The following is a 6,776-nucleotide window of genomic DNA, read 5'->3' on the forward strand; positions in this document are numbered from 1 at the left end:
TTGCAGTATCAATCCTCACGCCAATCTTAGAGCCAACAGGAAACACCGCTGAGAGCTCAAACAGAGCATCTCTCTCCCACCATACACGTCAGTCCACTGGTCACTAGGACAAAATATGGCTGGGAGGGACAGATGGAGGGACGAAAATACTGCCTGTCACCACTCTCTTGACCAACTTTCTTAAGTTGTGGCTAATCAACAAAGAGCCTGTTGGGGTTGCAGCCCAGGGGAAGCCTCGAGCTATTTTCCAATTAGTGTCACCAGAGAGACAAATAGGAATTCTACACAGCACACTCAGGGAAGAGAGTGAACAAAAAAACAAGAGGAGAGGGGAGGTGGAGGAAAGAGGGAAGAGGGAGGATGAGACCGTACTTTGCTGAAAAGCACATTGCAAGGGCAAATAAATGGGGGGAGAGAGAAAGAGAGAGAGAGAGAGAGGGGAAGAGAGAGAGAGAGAGAGCTAGAGTAGTCAAGCCAAGAGCAGAAAAGTGAAAGATGTCGAGGCGGGTATCTCTTTCCTCTGGAGTGAGCAGATTAAACGATTGTGACAGCAATTTGGGCAAAACAACATTCATGGCTGAGACAGGCCCAATAGACAGTGGGCCAAAGCCTGTCTCTGAGAGTAGTCATTCATTACGGCGACCATTGGAAGGGGAAACGTGGGAGACAGACAGGGATCCAGCTCAGCAGCATCAATTAACTGCAGCTCGCTTTGTATGCCGGGGCTGTGTTATGAGCCTCTCAACAGTCCTCCACCAAGTCCTCTCAAAGCTTTTTAACCCTCTGAGACCCTCTGTTGTAAATTTGCAACATCTATTGGAAGCTGTTTTGTAGTCATTTTCCAGGACTAAATGTACACAAATACTACATGTCAAATTCAAACAACATGGATGACTCCCACTGAGCTCCCAGCTCTCTCTGTTGGATACATTTTAACAATTTTCCAAGTAAGTGCTTGACCTTTAATATTTTTTTCCTGTATTGTAAAGTTGTTCTGCAACATATTACTTCAATAACCAAACTTAAAAATTTAAATGAACATGATATTCAGTGATTTATTTTAATTTTGCAAAAACGCAACACTGGGCTTCAATGGGAGTCATTTTTCAAAACAAAAGGCCCAATCACTTATCATGAGTAAATTGTGTATTATTTGTGTTTTAAGCTAAAGTTCACTAAAGTTTAAGGTTTAATGTCATTTAGTTTTATATAAAACTAAATGACTTTAAACTTTAGCCTAAAACTATAACACAAATACAAAACTTTTGTTTTGAAAAATGACTCCCATTGAATCCCAGTGTTGCTTTATAGTATAATAATGTACAGTATACATGTGTGAGATCTGCAAAAGATAAAAAGGGTAACCCTAACCCTAAACCTAACCCCTAACCCCTAAACCCTAACCCTACCCCTACCCCTACCCCTAACCCTCTAACCCTAACCCTAACCCTAACCCTCTAACCCTAACCCCAACCCCAACCCCAACCCCAACCCCAGTCCCAACCCTAACCCTACCCCTAACCCTAACCCTCTAACCCTAACCCTAGCCCCAACCCTAACCCTAACCCTAACCCTAACCCCTAACGCTAACCCTAACCCCCTAACCCTAACCCTCTAACCCTAACCCTAACCCTCTAACCCTAAACATCTAACCCTAACCCCAACCCCAACCACAACCCCAACCCCAACCCCAACCCTAACCCTAACCCCAACCCCAACCCCAACCCCAACCCAAACCCTAACCCTAACCCCAACCCCAACCCCAACCCTCTAACCCTAACCCCAACCCTAACCCTAACCCTAACCCCAACCCCAACCCCAACCCTAACCCTAACCCTAACCCTAACCCTCTAACCCTAACCCTAACCCTCTAACCCCAACCCTAACTGCCAGCCCGGCTCTACCTCCAAGGCCTGAGCTCCATCTTAGAACCAACTAAACTGGGATTTACAAGGAGAATTTCTCAAGTGTTCCCACAGGACCAACCGGCCGGCAGAAGAGCCACCTACACCATTCCTGCCGGCGGAGGAGCCATCCAACTGAGACCGGACAGGTAAGGGCCCTTCACCTGGTTAATATGTCTAATAATGGGAATAAGGCTGTGCATTCGAGCGCTGCGGAGGGACATGCACAGCTTTTTAACAGGGAAAGCACACCACGACCACTCATGTCACTGCACATACAAACACCAACACACACACAACATACTACACACAGAACAACACTCACACACACACAACATACACAGCCACTGGGCCACGCCCCGGACGCTGAAACCAGACACACCAGCAAAGTCTATTTCAAAATAATCCAAGCCATACATCACAAACACATAGCCGACAATGCAATAACTACACAGTCATTCCCACCAGGGATGCTTAGGCAGGTTAACAGACTCACAGACTTCATCAAGCCGTCCACACCTACAGAACATACATACAGTAAAATACAAGACAATACAACACAGTGGATGAGTAGGAACATGATCATATTACAACAGCATTACAACAACACCATCACTACCCTCCGCACCATTACACCCAACCCCCTGGCGCTTCAAATTGCTATTGGTTGGGCTAGGAAGCGCTATGGGGGCAGACTAAAACCCGAAACACTACACACACTTGAACATACACTCCACATCAACACACCACCACCAGCAACTACTCCTGCCACTTCAAGCACTCCTCCCAGGCCCAGACGGAGGACCAACAGCACAGACCCCCTTCCCCCCATCTTGGAGACGGAAGAGGACGAGGAGTTCCCCCATCTACCCCAACCCCTGAACCCAAAACAGTTGGAAAAGATATACCCAAACCCACTATCCCCATCCACTCGTCCAACCCAAGCCAGCCACCACCAACCACAGTTCACCTTTAAAGCACCAAACCCTCCCCAAGCCTTACACCCGGTATACACCCAAGCTGCCCCAACTTCACTAGTCACCCAAGCCCCCCAGCCCCAGGCCAGAGCCCAGGCGTCCCCCATCCCACATCCCACTACCCTCCAATCTGCCATCTCCTTTCTCAAACAGGCCCCAACAGACCCCAAGGCCTCCACTCCTTTACCCCAGAGGACGGAGGGACGGGGCATTGGGGGAGCAAGGCATCAGCGGCAGGGAAGCCCCACTAAGTTCCCTAACCCCCAGCTCTCCCCGGTATTATCCACTCTCCAGTCCAGCAATAACACATCAATTATAACCAATCTATTTACATCCCCCCTACAGCTCAAAACACCGGTTAAACAGCCACCATCTCCACCCAGGCCCGATGTCACCCCCTCCATAACCCCAATCAGGGCTGTGGAGGTGGAGGCCCAGGTCCACAACTCAGCCCAGGTACCAAAACACAGCAACTCCAATTTAGAATCCATAAGCCTCAACAGTTCCATGTCTCATAACATATCCAATGTCTCTGCATATAATTCTGACAGTATATCTACTTATTCACCCCCTTTAGGGCGCACTGCTGCCCGGACCGGCCCGGCGACGTGGCGGAGCTCCCCTTTGTCTCCCATGCTCCCCATAAAAACTGCTAAGGCATCTCAAAATATGATGAGCGGGCCCCTGAAAGTCAAACTAGACCTTAAAGCCCTATCTGAGCCTGGCACTGGGGAGCATGGGACTGCTCTGTCACCTCGCCGGGTCCCTCCGGCGGCTGATGCGTCCACGGACCTGGGCCGGGACCCTACAGGGTCACCACCTCCCCCCACCACTACCACCCCCCCTACTGCGGGAGAGCAGGTTGCCTATGCTCCCCCCTCTTCCCCCTCCCCCCTTCTCTCCCCCCAACTTACTCCTCGTCCTATTCCGTCACCAATTACCACCCCACACCCCACCACCACCTCTCTGCCAATGTTCAAACCCACCACCCACATAGCCAGGCCTCAGAGGAAACTAGTAGACTGGTTCATAACACCACGGAAACCGGTCCTGATCCTGGGGGATTCCAATATTAGTCGGATCCCAGCCCACAACAATCCACAGATCCAACTGGACTGCTACCCGGGAGCCAGTTTCTACCATTTACAAAAAATGTGTGAAAAAACCACACCTAACCTTAACACTAAGGTGGTGGTTCTCTCGGTGGGGATAAACAACAAGGACCAGGACCCGAAACAGACCTCCATCAAACAACTTAAGGCACTTGATAAGCAGGCAAGGTCTACCTTCCCCAACGCAGACATATACTATCCCATAATCAATTTTTCACCCAACCTCACTCCAAAACAAAAATACAATCTCACACTCATTAATAACACCATTGCCACATACTTCCCCTTCCTTGCAGAAATTCCACACGACACCTTCATTACAGTACAGGATAACATTCATTGGACCAAATTCACAGCTATCGACATATTTCAATACTGGTGTAAACAATTAAATTTATAATTTCAGCAGAAACCAACCCGGCACCCCCATCATACAAACAATTATGTAACAACAAAGCAAGCATCCTGTCAATTCCCATACCTAATAATTCTGTACCCCCACAACTGTCTACAAATAACCCTGTAATTAATTCATCTCCCTCTCTTGACCCCCCTGTACAGGAACCTGCGGCTGGTGTGGACCTGGGGTGGAGCTCATCATCTAACATTCTCAATTTATCCCAACTATTTGTTCCCTCTGCCCCCCAAATAGCGCTGCTGGAGAGGGGACTGTCATTCATCCCACGCCCCAAAGCCTACGACTGGGAGGAACTTCAGAGGGACATTCACAAATACCATAGACGCATCAAAATACATGACTATTTTTACTCACTACCTAAGTTTCAGTACACCCCATTCACACACCCCTCCAACTGGGAACCCAAAGACTCCCAGTTGGACGCTAAAATAACATCACTCATTAAGTCAGACAGGCGGGCTCTGCGTTCATATCGGCCTCCGGTGGATATCTCAGATAATCTACCGGAGGCCGAGCGCAGAGCCCTTACACAATTGAACAATAATCCCAACATAATCATAAAACCGGCAGATAAAGGATCAAAAATAGTCATCATGGACCGACAGCATTATGTACTGGAAGCAAACAGACAACTCAACAACACCCAACACTACAGGCCAATACCACACAGCATTCAGTTAGAAACACAGTCACAACTCAGAACCATCATTAACTCATTATACCATAAGAAACATATCACAGCCAAACAAAGAGATTTTTTATTCGGACCAGATAACCCACGCACCAGGCAATTTTATTTACTACCTAAAATACACAAAGAACCACACACCTGGACCATTCCCTCTGAAGTTCCCCCCGGCAGACCTATAGTTTCAGACTGCAACAGCACTTCCTACAATATCTCACAGTATATTGAACATTACCTTGGCCCCCTCTCTAGCAGACACCCCAGTTATCTCAAGGACACTTACCACTTCCTAGATATCATCAGACCCATGGCTGTCCCCACCCATACACAACTATTTACAATTGACGTAGACAGCCTATATACCAACATCAGCACACCACTGGGACTTGATAAAATAAAATCCATCTTCTCCAAGTACCCAGACAGCACTAGACCGGACACAGAACTCTTACAATTACTCACCATCTGTTTAAATAATAATGACTTTTCATTCAATAATCAACATTTTCTACAGGTCAATGGGACAGCCATGGGTCAGAGATACGCCCCATCCTACGCCAACCTCTACATGAGTGAATGGGAGCGAGAAGCACTGGCCAAGTGTGACTTAAAACCCCTCTTTTATTTCAGATTTTTAGACGACATCATTGGGGCCTGGCCCCATGATGTCGCTCTATTCCCGGATTTCATCAACACACTTAACAGTCACCACCCATCAATAAAACTCAAATACATAATAGATCCACATCAGGTACACTTTTTAGACACCACAGTATTTTTTCAAGCAATAAACCCCACGCAAAACAAACTACTCACCAAGGTTTACTTTAAATCCACCGACACTCACGCCCTTTTGCATAAATCCAGCTACCACCCCAAACATACATTTAAAGGAATAATTAAATCACAAATCATCCGTTTTCACCGTATTTCATCCCTGATTTCAGATTTCCATAACACCACCTCCATTCTTTTCAATAGCCTCAGACACAGAGGATATTCTAAACGTTTTCTCCGCCAAATTAAAAACAGCACCTTGGCCGCTCTCGCTCCCATTCACTCCTTGGAAGCTCCGCCCCAGATGTCCGAGGGCGGGGGACGGCCTCCAACCACTGCACCAACTAGATCCTCAAAAACCCTCGCCCTCTACCCTAACCAGGGTCTATATCCCAACCCCCCTTGCCTCCCCTCCCTCCCCTACCCTAACCAGGGTTTGCATCCCGACCCACCCTACCCCCCTTCCTTTACAGCAGTGCTTGGAGGCACTCCCCCATCTTTTTCCTACAGCCGGACTACGCACCAGCCGCAGCTAATCCCATTTATCTCCACATTTTCCCACAGGACTTCCAACCTACACCGCACCCTCAAACACAACTTTTCCCGCACACAAACACATCATCCAGCATTACAAAACTGTCAAGTCATTTCAGCCCACAGAAAAAATAATAACCTTAAAAGCATTTTAGTCCGGTCAACCTTTAAAGATAACTCACATTCACCACAAACACAGCACGACAGTATGTACAAAAACCGGAAATTCATACATAACATACACAGCAGAGCATCACACCCCACCCTGGGCACATTTTCACTCCACTCCAGCAACATCATTTACATAATCACCTGCACCTCCTGTTCGAAACATTACATTGGGGAAACCAAACATACATTACTGAC

The sequence above is a fragment of the Ammodytes marinus genome (genome assembly GCF_949987685.1).
Source record: "Ammodytes marinus genome assembly, chromosome: 10".
Classification (NCBI taxonomy): domain Eukaryota; kingdom Metazoa; phylum Chordata; class Actinopteri; order Uranoscopiformes; family Ammodytidae; genus Ammodytes; species Ammodytes marinus.